Source organism: Tenrec ecaudatus, chromosome 12, assembly GCF_050624435.1.
Source record: "Tenrec ecaudatus isolate mTenEca1 chromosome 12, mTenEca1.hap1, whole genome shotgun sequence".
In the NCBI taxonomy this organism is placed as follows: Eukaryota; Metazoa; Chordata; class Mammalia; order Afrosoricida; family Tenrecidae; genus Tenrec; species Tenrec ecaudatus.
In genome coordinates, this window is record NC_134541.1 from 97,892,435 (window position 1) to 97,900,662 (window position 8,228).

The window sequence follows — 8,228 nt, forward strand, 5'->3', positions numbered from 1 at the left end:
CAGCTTGCCTCTCTTGCCCCACCCACCTTACTCACCTGCCCTCATTCCATGAGACTTCTTCTTTCTGTGAATGCACAGGGACATGAAAGGACAGCGATTTGACAATGTGGAAGAGGTGAAGAAAAAAAATGAGGGAGGTGCAGTTAGCCATCCAAACAGATGAATTTGAAAAATGTTTCCAAGAATGGAATAGCAGATTTCACAAGGGTATTAAGTGTAATGGGTACTCTGAAAGTGATAAGATTGTTTTGTTTGAAAAATTTTAGATACATAGCTTTGAAAAAAATTTCCGTTTGGTGAGGGTACGTCCTCGTGTGCGCACGTGTGTGTGTAATTAAAAGGGTCCTGGTTTTGCTTCCCTAGAAAATTTTGCCTAATACATGTCATCTAACCCAGTTTCTGTTTGAGGAAACTGAAGCTTAAGCAATGAAGTAACTTGCCCTATCATTTTTAAATTCTGAAGCAATAACACTTCAAAGTAGTCAGGCAGCTAGTATGGCTCAACCTTGCCCCCAGTCTTCGCCCACTCAGAAGCTGCCACCAGCACCCCTGAGGGAGTATGTACCTCCCACAGCCTCCCCTTGTCTAGGAGCCAGCTCCTGTCATCCAGGGCACTCCTCTGAGCTCTGAGTTTAACAGAGAGGGAGCCGGGCCCGGCCACTGTTCTCCCAGGTGCCACAGCACAGAGGAGGCAGGAATAAACTGACCATGAGCACACAGGGGAGTCTGCACAGTGATGAAGGGGCTCAGGACACAGAGGAGGGGGTTCCTCTAGGCTCGGAAGTCCAAGGGGGTGTGGGTGTATGCAAGCATAATTTTGTAAACCAATGTGTACTTCCAAAGTACAAAGGCACAATATTCACAATGACCCCCAAGTAGAAGCATAATACATGGCTAAGTCAACTGATAAATGGCTAAACAAAATAGGGTCTATACAGGCAATGAGATAAGAGCCACTCATAAAAGCATTGGCATCTTGAACCAGGCTACAACATGGATGAACCCAGAAAACCAGACATAAAAGGCCACCTCTTGGTGACCATTCATAGGAAATGTTCCGACCCGGTAAATCTATGGAATGCAGCTTGGTGCTAGCTGGAGGAAATGGGGGGGTGGGGGTGGGGGTGGGGATGTCTGTTTAATGAGCGTTGGATTTATTTTTTGGAGCAATTAGACATTCGAGGTGTCTGGACTTAGGCAGTGTGATGGCTGCATACCTGTGAATGTGCAGTGAATGAAACAGTGGCACTGAATGAAACAAACACCGCGAAGATGGTTTGAATGATAAGCATTGTGTGTGTTAACCATAGTTTTAAATTTGGGGAGTTAAGCAGACAAAGAAATAACAAAGGGTGTTCCAGGCAGAAGGAAGTGAAGATGAAAATGTAGGAACGTTCCTTTCTCCCACGTCCAGGTATCCTGGGCATGTATTTCCCCAACTCACCTTAACTTTGCTTTCAAGGCTTCTTCTACCACGGCCAGTTTGCACCTTAATCCTGCAAAGTATTTTTCCTTATACTTAAGGATTTCCAACTTTAGTATTCCACAGTCATGTATCCTTTCAACGATCCATCTTTCATTTGCCTGTCCAATCATCCATATATCATCTATTGCCACCTACCTTCCTACTGCCCTCTATCATTCATCTGTCTACCCATCTTTCTGCCCAACAGTCCATCAGTCCATCCATTCTTCCATTAAGCCTTCTGTCCACCCATTTATTCAGGCAGCTAACAAATATGTACTGAGTTCTAATGGTGTGCCAGGCCCTGCTGACAGAGGCCGACAGTAAGTGATGGGCAGACTTGGGTGAGGTTTGCCTCATGCCCTGCTGGGACACTGCCCAAGACAGACATAGACTTGTCCCTGGAATTCCACTCCTGACTGCCTGGTCTTGTTAGGAGGGAGGCAGCCTTCAACTTTTGTCTTGGGAATTAAACCCTGATGCTCTATTCCTATGAGCACCACCGCTCCAAACAGGATGAGGCAATAAATCAGAGCCCAGAGCTGGGCCCCTGCTGACAATGCTCTCTTACCAGGGACGGGAGCACTTAGTCACGCCTAGTGAGGCCACTGGCTCGTCGTCCTTCTCCTTATGCCAGGCCATTGGGTTTCCAGAGAAAAGTCGTGCTTTCCTCCAAAGCCCATTCTCCACTGGCGCTAGAGAATCTTGTGATGGTCCGTTTAGTCGTTTGACATAAAGTAAGTCCCCATCAGTAGTGCTTGGGAGAGTTGAAGCTACCACTAACCCCACTGTGGCTCTCTCTGTGTGACCAGGCTGTCATCTGCACAGTTAGAGATGTGGAAAGATTGGTGTCCACATTGTATAGTAGGAGGTTTGCCTTGTCCTGTAAATGCATGGTTCTACTATCCTGTGCCTGCCCATTATTGTCTCATGGGCACATGGGGCCATTAGTGTCACATGAAACCACTACTTGGTTATGTGTGGTCTTCAGGATCTGACTATATTATGGGAAAAAAGTAGGGGAAGGTTGTACTGGGCTTGGTAGACGTCAAGAGAAGAGAGGCAGTCACTCTGACCTTAGATGAGTACAACCATGTTGCACTGTTGGGTCCCAATTATTTTAAATCATTTTATTGAGGGCTCTTAAGCTCTTATAACATTCCATACATCAATTGTATCACGCATAATTGTACATATGTTGTCATCATATTTCAAACATTTCTTTTTGAGCCCTTGGTCTCAGCTCCTCTTTTTCCAACCTCCTACCCTCGTAAGAGAAATTGTAAATTATTATTATTGTTTTCATCTCTTACACCAACCACTGTCTCCCTTCCCCCACATTTCTGTTGCTCATCGCCCTGGAGGGGATTATGCATCGATCATTGTGATTGGTTCCCCCTTCCTCCCCTCCTCCCATCTTTCCCCTACCCTCCTGGTATTGCTACTGCCATTTCCATTTCTGGGTTTATCTGACCCAGATTCCGTGTGTCAGTGTGTCTGTCCCAGTGTACCTGCTCTGCTCTAGCCAGAACTGAAAGGCAGGACTGGGGTCATGATAAGGAGGGGTGAGGAAGCCTAACAGAACCAGAGGAATAGTGTGTGTTTCATCCATGCTATACTGCGCCCTGCATCCATTCCTTGGAATTCTTCTGTGAGGGATGTCCTATAGTCTACAGATGGGCTTTGAGTCTCTGCTCTGACCCACCTCGTTCTCAACAATATGCTTTTGTTTTGTTTTGTTTTGGGTCTTCTGGTGCCTGTTACCTGATTCTGTTGACACCTCATGATCGCACAGGCTGGTGTGCTTCCTTCATGTAGGCTTGTTGCTTCTGTGCTGTATGGCCGCTTGTTAACTTAACGTCTTTAAGACCCCAGATCTTTTTTTAAAAAAGAGAGTTTATTGGGGGCTTATACAACTCTTATCACAATCCATACATAAGACCTCAGAGCTTTTGATAGCCGGGCATCATCAGCTTGCTTCACCATGTTGGCTTATGTACCCGCTTTGTCTTCAGTGAGATCGTGCTGGGAGGGTGAGCAGCACAGAATGCCAAGTTGCTGGAACAAAGTGTTCTTGTGTTGAGGGCGGGCTTGAGCAGAGGCCCAAAGTCTGTCCACTTCCGCAATGCATTGCCACATAAATATATGTACCTATGCCAATACTTCTATTTTAATGAATTAATATATTTATATAAGTGCATGTCTATGTAAATATCTCTATCCATAGGTTTGCTTCCTACATCTTTCCTGTTTTATTTTCCTCCTGCTCCACCATCACACTCACCTTTCTTCTGCCTCTTAGTAATTCCTCTCAGCTAGATGGCTCTTGCTCCAACGCCACTGGGATCTCTACGTCCTCCTCGTTGTTGATTTTAATTCCCAAGTAGTTTCTCTTTCTATGGCGTTGTTCACTCACCGCTCCTTTCCCCCGCCTCCTTCTTTCCCCAGGTCCTTCTGGAATCATTGGTTCTGTTGTTTTCTTCTCGGGCTTGCTTCCCATAGAAGGCAAGCCAACCATAACAGAGACAAAAGATTGAATGATTGAACGAAAAGAAAAAGAGCAAAACCCAGCAATAAAAGCCATGCGAAAGCGTACATATTTCCAAGTCCGTCCGCTGCCCTTTATGACTATCTCCCCACCGGTCCTGGGGGTTCTGGGAACGGCACCTCCTAGCCTGAAGTCTATTTTGGGGGCTCCTCAGGGGTTTGGGGGCTTGGCTTTGCTCCCATTGCTGATCTGTTATGTCCCTTTCTTGGTTTGCCCCATTGTGGGAGTTGCCAGACTGACTCACTCCCTGCTGTGTGTCCCCAGTATTGTCCTCTGTCTAACATGCTCAAGTGAGGGGCTTGGTGTGCCAGTATGGGGTCTTTTTCCTTCTGGGTTACTTCTGTGTGGGCGTGGCAGGCTGGCCCCTCTCCCCACCCTGCAGGTTTAGCGTTGTCTTCCGTAGCACTTACTTCTCGTGGTGTGTGTGTCTGTGTGCCAGTTTGACGGATTGGAGCCAGCCCTGTAGACCTCTCTGTTTATGAGTTGCTCCTTGTGGTTACATTGCCCTCAAGGTTTGGCATGCCGTTTTGGGGGCTGCACTCACACTCCCATTTCTGTGGAGATGTAAATGATACCCTCCCCCTGGGTGGAGATGGGCTATATTTTGGACGAAGGACCTGGCCATGCCTTGTGGGAGTCATTGGCTTCCTGTCCCAGTCTGTCCTGAATCAGGAGTCTCAGAACACCAAGAGAAGTCTTGATGGGAATGGGGCCTTTCCTCTCCTTTGAGATGCAGAAGTGGGCTTTTATAGGGCAGGTAGGTTTCAGGAACCTTCTGAGGATGGGTCTGGGGCTCCAGACACTGCCATCTGTTACTAATCGAGGTCAGAGCAGAACACCAGAGCCCTTAGCCCCTGCACTTGCTGTCTGGGAAGGTGTATTAGACAAGGTTCTCTAGAGAAACAAAACCAGGACACCAATTATTTTATATATATTTATAAATAGATATATAACATAATAAATAAGCAGTTAATTAATCTATAAAGCAGTACAAATGGCTCAGTGCAACTCACTTCTGTGAGACAGCTAGTACACTGACAGTCCTTCAAGTCTTGAGGGTCGTGGGTTAGTCCTCTGTGGAGCAATTAAGGCTATCCGGGAACAGGTAGCAAACAGCAAGGCAGGTCACCAACAGGCAGCCAGATGACAGGGTCCAACAGTCCCCAGCTCAAGAGATGTAAATTCCAATGGTGTGGCGAAGCAGGTTTTGAAGGAGCCTCAAGTTACAGTAACACAGTCCATGGGTTAGGTGTCCCACAGGTAGTGTAGCTTGCAAATTGAGGCCAGAACAAGCAGGGCAGCCACACACTGCTCCGATGATCAAAGAGCAAGAGAGAAAAAGGCGAGGCTCACCAAGTCTTTTATCTCTCCTCCCTTCAACTAATCTCACATTGGCCATGTTGGCACAACAAACCTACCTATCACAGGAGGGAAGCCTCACTTAGCACCTTGGATCGTATTTAGATCCCATACACTGAAGCTGTGAATCTTCAGGGGAGCAGAAAGCCTCTTCTTTCTTCCCCAGGGCAGCTGGTGGTTTTGAATTTCTGACCTTCAGTTAGCAGCCCAATGGATAATCCACTAAGTTACCAGGGCTCCTAAATTTTACAAGTCCTGCTAGCACGCTGGTGGGCGGGGCTTGAGGCGCTCTCTTCCGCTTCCTGGTCCGGTGGGCTTGGTCCCAGGGCCAGACATGACGATCACGAAGCAGAAACACGCCAAGAAGCATCTCGGCTTCTTCCGTAACAATTTCGGAGTTCGCGAGCCCTACCAGCTGTTGCTCGAAGGCACCTTCCGTCAGGCGGCGCTGCAGGGGCGCATCCAGCTGCGGGAGCAGCTGCCCCGCTACCTCCAGGCCGAGACGCAGCTGTGTAGCACCAGGTGTGTGCTAAACGAGTTAGAAACGCTGGGAAGAATCATATGGAGCAAAACTGATTGCACAGAAACGCCAAGTTCGACATTGTCCCCATCTCAAGAATGCAGTGAGTGGATCCGAATGCCTGCTTTCCAGGGTCGGGGAGGGAAACCCTCATCATTACTTTGTGGCAACACAGGATCAGAATTTGTCCGTGAAAGTCAAGAAAAGGCCTGGAATTCCTCATTCTACAGAGCACGATAGTTCTGGCCAAACCTTCTCCTAAAACCATTGCCTTCGTTAAAGCGGTCGAGGCAGGCCAGCTTGTCTCCGGGCCCGAGAAGCAAAGCATCCGCAGCTCAAAGAAGAGCAGGGGCTAGCAAAGAAGCCCGAGCAGAGGAGGAGAAAGCGCCAACAAGTCAGTGGCCCCAGTCCTCTTAGCTGTCTGAAGAAAAAGATAAAAACACAAGGCACAAAACCATCTTCTGCTTCTGAAGAGAAAAGAAAACGATCCGGAACAGAAACACCTCCAAAAAAGTGCTTTTGGAAAAACAGAATGCAGAAGGGTAACGACCCCTGTGGAGTCTTAAAAAGACTGTCGAATGTAAAAGAGTAATAATTTAAAGTTGTGGAAGTGTACTTGCCATGAAAGACAAACCTTATTTTTATAAAGGAGCATAGGCCCGTACGCCTCTGCCTACAATTATTTGTGAAGTAAAGAGTGAACGACTTCGGGTGGGACATTTTTCACTCGTCTTACCGAGTGAATTTGGGAATTGGTTTTGAAGCCAAAACAATTTTCTGTACCCCCCCCCCACTCCCATTCTACAAATAAAATTGTTATTAAGAGCTTGTGGGGAAAAAAAAGTCCTGCTAATTAGTGAAGACCATACCCTGGAGGCATAGTCGTTACAAGTGGGCTGCGATCCACACGGTCAATGGTTAGGAAGCACCAGCCGCTCGGCAGAGAATGAGAACTAGTACTCTAAGCACACGCTCAGGGCCAGTCTACCTGGTCCTCTAGGGGCCGCTAGCGCTCAGCATCCACTCGGTGAGTGAGCTTGGTATGACTTGTTTTGGGAGTGTTTGCCTCTTTTGAGGAATTTTGACACAATTGTTTCTAAGAATTATCTATATGTGGTCATTTAGGAGAAACAGAAACCCTGAGGTCAGTCTAGAAGCTGTGTCTCAGGGTAAACTGTTACTATATAAACACGAGCCCCGTTACTATGGTGATGTTGATCAGATGGGGTCTAAGAATCTGGAACTGTCATCCTCTCAGGATACTTTGACTCTTGGGGTAGTGCCTAATTTACACACGCACGCACACACACACACACACACACACACACAAACTTAAATCAATTTATATCCATGGTTTGATAGAGTTTTGTTTTAACACTTAGCAGTGGGGCTCTCGGGGGGAGGACCATGGAAGGCCCTTCCCCCCACACTGAAAGAAGAAGGCAGCAGTGCTGTAACGGGAGCAATGTGACTAAAGCAGAGCTCAGGTTGACAGAGCAAGATGAGCTGAATACACATTGTGGGGGCAGAGTTTGTGGGGAATTTGTAGAGTGTCAGCTGCAGTAGCACTGTGTGTTAGGCCAGGTTATCTAGAGAAATAAATCCAATGACACTCATCTACGTATACGAAAGAGCTTAAATCAAGAAGTAATTATATATCAAGATAGTATCTTAGCCCAGTCCAACTCAAGTCCTCGAGTTCCATGCTAGCCCATATTAGTCCCTCTTCAGATTCATGGAGCACATGTTGGTGACACAGAGGCTCACAGGCTGGTGGGAGCAGAGTCCTGTGGATCCAAGGTCAGTGGAGACATGGCAGGGTGCCAACATGGTTGGTGGCCCACATGAGGCCAGGGAGGCAAACATAGTTCCAGCAGGGAGGAAGGGGACGTAGCAGAGAGAGAGGGTCTCAGTTTCCCCTGCTTATAAAAAGGCCACACTTCCAAGGAGGTGTCATCAGTCTGTGACCTGATGAGACGCCACCTCCACACTTTCATAAAAACTCAAATTGATAAAAAATCATCTAACCACCACACACTACATAGCAGCAGGGACATAGAGAAGCCCACAGTGTGCCTTGGTGGGGCCTGGGGAGATGATTGGAGGACATGGGGGCCAGGACCTCTTTCATCAGAACAAGATAGGAAGTGACATTCCTAAATCTATTGGAAATGCAAAGTTTCCTCACCAAAAAAAAGGAATATCCAACTGTACATCCAATAGGATTGTTTCTTAACTCTCTCTCATGCGCGCACATACACACACACACACACACACACTCACACTCATACGTTTCTAGATTTCTAGATCAGGGGCTAGATACATGGGAGTTTTGG

General features: G+C 47.2%; 1 pseudogene; it reads left to right on the plus strand.

Moving 5' to 3' along the window:
* The first annotated feature begins 5,706 nt into the window (after positions 1–5,706).
* LOC142423398 (rRNA-processing protein UTP23 homolog pseudogene) lies at positions 5,707–6,438 on the plus strand (annotated as a pseudogene).
* Positions 6,439–8,228: the final 1,790 nt, after the last annotated feature.